At 47.6% G+C, this 5,000-nt stretch overlaps 1 protein-coding gene across 3 annotated transcripts in view; it reads left to right on the top strand.

Annotated features, from left to right (window-relative positions):
* Nucleotides 1-5,000, top strand: part of Socs16D (Suppressor of Cytokine Signaling at 16D) — a 51,726-nt gene that overhangs the window by 23,812 nt on the left and 22,914 nt on the right. The window contains exon 1 of one of the 3 annotated variants that reach the window (XM_086543369.1): nucleotides 502-878. The exons of the other annotated variants lie outside the window; for them this stretch is intronic. The gene's annotated coding sequence lies outside the window, so the exon portion shown is untranslated. Of the gene's footprint in view, nucleotides 1-501; nucleotides 879-5,000 lie in introns of those variants that run through there. 3 annotated transcript variants of the gene reach the window in all.

Genomic DNA, 5,000 nt, shown 5'->3' with positions numbered 1-5,000 from the left:
GGAAGGTCTCGGGATGGTCTTGGGAAGCACAGGAGTGGGAACGGATGGAACAAGTGTGAATTGCAAAGGTCTGTGCGGCCGCTGCTATTTAAGCCGAAGGACAATGGCCGGCTATCCGCGTCCGTTAGTTGGGCGAAGGGAGGAAGAGGGGGATCAGCCATCTCACGGGCCGAAAGGAGACGTCTTTGAGAGAGGCGCGAACGCTCTCTTTCTATCTATCTGTCTGTCTGTTTGTCTCACTCGTCTCCATGTTTCTTCTCCTCTTCCTCCTTCTCTTGTAGTTTCCTACCTCTGCTGCTCTATCTTCTCTCCTAATGCATCCTCTCTCTCTATCTCTCCTCTCCTCTATCTCACCTCTCTCCCTTTCCTTCTCCCACTTCCCTCTCTCCCTCCCCTCGCCTCCTCTCCTCTCCTTCTCCCCATCCCCTTTCTCCTCGCCCTACCCCCTTCTCTCTCTCCCTCTCTACGTCGTCCTATTGCTCCGTCAGCGCCATCCACCCCGTCGTAATTGGCCCTCGGACTACTGCCGTCGAGGACACGTGATCGCCGTCGTGGGTGCCTCGAACGCCCCGCGGCACTGTGGCACTGTGGTATTCTGGCACTCACTCATGCGCCGCAGTCTTTGAGGAGTCTCGGGTCCAAACGCCACGAGGTTGTTTCGCTGTGTGCCCCTTTGCGTGCGCTGGATTTTATTTTATCGGTTTTGGTGGTAGATATTTGCCTTTGCTTTTTTACTGTTGTCTCCTTACATTTTGGGTGAATTTCGATATTTCGAAAGTGTTTTGAAAATGGAGAGAGAAATGAAGTGTCATCACTGCACAAGGAACACCCAGAAACTTAAAGGAGTGTTCGGCATCCTGACTTCACTTCGGCAATAGGTATGACACTCCTCAGATATGAAATAAATGAATAGATAAGAAAGAATAATGGCAGACACGCGACGACTGAGAAAACAAACAGATTGACACAAAGTTTGGGAAGGAAAGAGAGAGGCAGCATGATGAGAGAGAGAGAGAGAGAGAGAGAGAGAGAGAGAGAGAGAGAGAGAGAGAGAGAGAGAGAGAGAGAGAGAGAGAGAGAGAGAGAGAGAGAGGGGGGGGGGGGGTGTTGGAGGAGAAAGAGGGAGAGGTATGCACACAAACTCAGAATGAAAGAGGGAAACATAACGGAGGAACAGACTGACAGATGAAAATTTAACGAAAGAAACTGTGACGGACATAGAATGAAAATGAGAGAGAGAGAGAGAGAGTAAGAAATCGAGACAGAGTTATAGAGAGAAAAAGGTAAGTCAGGATAATGTGAAATTAGATTTTACTCGCGCCGGATAGTAGGGAAATATTCATGTCCTGTTTGCTTTCCGGCCGCCCCGCTATGCCGTACGCTGCTGTGGTTGTAAGTCTGCGGAAGGACTACCAGGATTTTAATGTGCGATGTGAATTTTGGTCGTATTTCAATCTCTTTTAAGGATTAGGATTGATTTCTTTCGCCTTGTAATTTTGGGATTCGATAAGATGTAATAGTCATTTCGTCCTTTCATAACCGTCCCGTAGTAAAAAAGCAACAACAACGCTCACAGTGTGCATAGTCCTATACAGCGCCGCTCTCTCCCTTGTCATTGTTGTGTGTTGCTTGGTGTCTTCATTCACGCGGCCGCAGCGTAGCGTAAACGTAGCGTCTTCAACGTGGCCGTGGCCGTGGCGGTGGCAAGAGCCCGTATTCCCCCCCTCCTCCTCCCCTCCCCTCCTCTCTTCCTCCGCTCTTCCTCCCTCCCACCTCTCCTCTCTTCCTCCCTTCCCCCTACCTCCTCTCCTCCCTCCCTTCCCCTTCCGGGCGAGAGAACCTTGAACCTGCCACTTGTTGCTCGCGTAAGACGTCTTCCCGGCCAAAGTTGCGTCGTTAGTTTTCCTTAAAGACGCCGTGAGCGAGCAAGAAGATTCCGCACGTGGGAGCCAGCCACACGGCGGACCGCGTGGGTTGTGCTGCAGGCGGGGAAGCAGGAGGGATGGGGAGGGGGGGGTGCATGGATGTGTGTTTGTATAGGTGTTGGCGTTGCTCTGTGTGTGTGTGTGTGTGTGTGTGTGTGTGTGTGTGTGTGTGTGTGTGTGTGTGTGTGTGTGTGAGTGTTCGCGAGTATAGTTCAGGCTGGTTTAGAGTTAGGGGATTGGCAGTTGGACGGGGTCATAAGGGTTTGGGTTTCCGAGCTTAACCCTCTCTGGACGGGTGGTACACTACTGTACCGCTCATTCAAAAGCCCAGTGGCCGGGTGGCACAATATGGTGCCAGTCATTTAATTGATTTAGGCCTAAGCGTTCGAAAGCCCCGGCATTGTGACATGCAAGGATGGAATGCCCCCGTCGTGAGTTAAGGTTTCAGTCTTTCAGTCAACCCCCCCCCCCTCTCTCTCTCTCTCTCTCTCTCTCTCTCTCTCTCTCTCTCTCTCTCTCTCTCTCTCTCTCTCTCTCTCTCTCTCTCTCTCTCTCTCTCTCTCTCTCTCTCTCTCTCTATGCTTACCTCCCTCACATCCTCCTCCTCTCTGTTTCTCTATTTTTCCCCTTCTTCCCCCTCTTCCCTCCCCTCCCCTCCCCTCCAGGTGGGGCGTGTCCAGCGCAGGCAATTGGCTAATTAGGAAAGAGGTTTATGACGAAGCCTCCCTCCCCCACCCCACCCCCATAGGTTGTTGCTTCACCTTCACGAGTGTTATTCATGATAATGCAATGTTTATTCTGCAGCGTGGGTCCTGTTTCATTATATATGGGGGAATGGGAATGGGTGAGGATTTTGGGTCCTTTTTGTGTTTTGTTTTTTGTCTCTCTCTTTCTCTCTCTCTCCCTCTCCCTCTCTCTTTCTCTCTCTCTCTCTCCCTCTCTCTCTCTCTCTCTCTCTCTCTCTCTCTCTCTCTCTCTCTCTCTCTCTCTCTCTCTCTCTCTCTCTCTCTCTCTCTCTCTCTCTCTCTCTCTCTCTCTCTCCCTCTCCCTCTCTTCCTCCCCCTCTCTCTCCCTCTCTCTATCCTCCGTCCCTCTCATCACCACTATAATCATCAGATAATTATATATAAAACAAATAATTGAAAGATTATATATAGAACAAAATATTGAAGTAAGAAGCGAAATTTCCCTTAACGTCACATTTCGTTCTCCCGTGGGGTTTGCAGAGGTGTCGCCGCAGTCTCCTTCGTTATGCTAATGTGACATCTGCAAACCGCGGAGATCGTGGGACCGTGTTTGCGGAAGGGAAGCTGCATATGGAGAGGGGGGAGGGGCGTTGCAATAGATGGGGTAGTGATTTGCTTTATTTTGTAATAGTTGGTGGTTTACGTTTTATTCTGTTGTTTTGATCTGTTTATTAGCATCAGTATCTTCTATTTTGTTTCTTTGCATCGGTATGACGTCCCTTTTTTATCAATACATCTTGTTTTCTTTATTCTGCGATGGTTTCATTGTCAGAAAGTTAGCTGAAGAAATTCTTTCTGTAGATTGAGAGATTTCGATTGAGGGCAAAGAATTTTTGAGAAAATAACTCCGAGAGGTGCTTTATTTGTTTTTAATGGGTTTGTTGTTGTGCTGCACTGTGCAAACCGAACTTTTTCCCCCCTTTTATTAGTGTTACTGTTACTATTACAAATACTGTTACTATTACTATTATTACTACTTCTATTTTTATTTATTATTATTTATATTACTCTTACTACTTTTAACGTTACTATTATTATTATTATTACCATTACTCTTACTGTTACTATTAGTATTCCTTAAATTACGGTTATTCTTATGATTCTTACGCTATTATGACTTCTACTGCCATTATTATGACTTTCCACTTTTCCCCTGCATACCATTTCCGACGAAGCTCCGCCGTGGAACGGGCCCGCCTCCGATTCGGCAGTAGACAATGGCCATAACGGCGCCATCGGGGGCAAGCGAGCGCGGCGGCCGGCCCACATTAGAGCGAGGGGCGTTCGCTGCCGCTATTTTTAGGCCGGCTGCCGCCGCGATAGGTGAATGCTTGTGGTCGTCGGTCACTCGCCGCGGCACCCAAGCAGGAGTAGGGACTTGGAGGGGGATTTCGAAGACTGAAATGCTTTTATTTATTTTTCCTCTTTTTGGGGAAGGTGGGTGATGGGAGGGAGGAGGGGATAGGGGCTGGATTTAGCCGATTTTTTTTTTTTTTCCGGAGGGGGTATATATGTTTTAGCATTATTTCTGGTATTCATGTATTATTATGATTATAGGGGGTGCCAATGCGGAAGATAAAATTTGATATAGATTGAGCTGAGTTTTTCGCTCTCTCTCCCTCTTTCTTCTTCTTCTTCTTCTTCTTCTTCTTCTTCTTCTCTCCTCCCTCTCACTCCCTCCATCTTATTCTTCTTCTCTCCTTCCCTCCCTTTCCCTTTCTCCCCCCCCCCCCTCCCTTTCTCCCTTTTTCCCCCTACTATCGTATCACCCACACCTATATGTATGTGTGTGAGAGAGAGAGATAGAGAGAGAGTGAGAGAGAGAAAGTGAGTGAGTATCAAGCGAATTTCAAGTGTCGTGGCCAACACCTCACCTCCTTGAAAACGCTCCTCGGCTTCTTCTTTCCTAGTAGTCAGAGTGAGGTATATTGACAAGGATGATGATCGAAGTGAGAGGAGGATAGGAGAGGGGGAACAGGAAGAGTAGGATAGGGGTGGAGGAGTGATAGGAGCGTGACGAGGAAGAGGGGAAGGGTGAGGAAAATTATTGATGGAAGGGGAAATGAGTGATAGGAGAGTGAGATAAAGCAGTGACGAAGATGGAAGATGTATTGCGATGGAAAGAGTAACATTGATTGCAAATGCGATGACCGAAGCAACATGTGTGATAATAGTAGAACAGAAAGAAATACAGACGAGCAAGATGGCGAAGAAAGTGCAATCAATTGTCAGAAAAGACGAAGAAAAAAATACCCCAGAAAAAAGTAATAAAGAAAAGACTTCTTAAAGGTGTGATAAAAAAGATGAGTGATAAAGTACAAAAGGAAAG

Source organism: Penaeus japonicus, unplaced genomic scaffold (genome assembly GCF_977035675.1).
Source record: "Penaeus japonicus unplaced genomic scaffold, GWHDUDI00000001_assembly GWHDUDI00000013, whole genome shotgun sequence".
Lineage (NCBI taxonomy): Eukaryota > Metazoa > Arthropoda > Malacostraca > Decapoda > Penaeidae > Penaeus > Penaeus japonicus.
The sequence above is the reverse complement of the archived record's forward strand: the minus strand, read 5'-3'. Positions and strand labels throughout refer to the sequence as shown.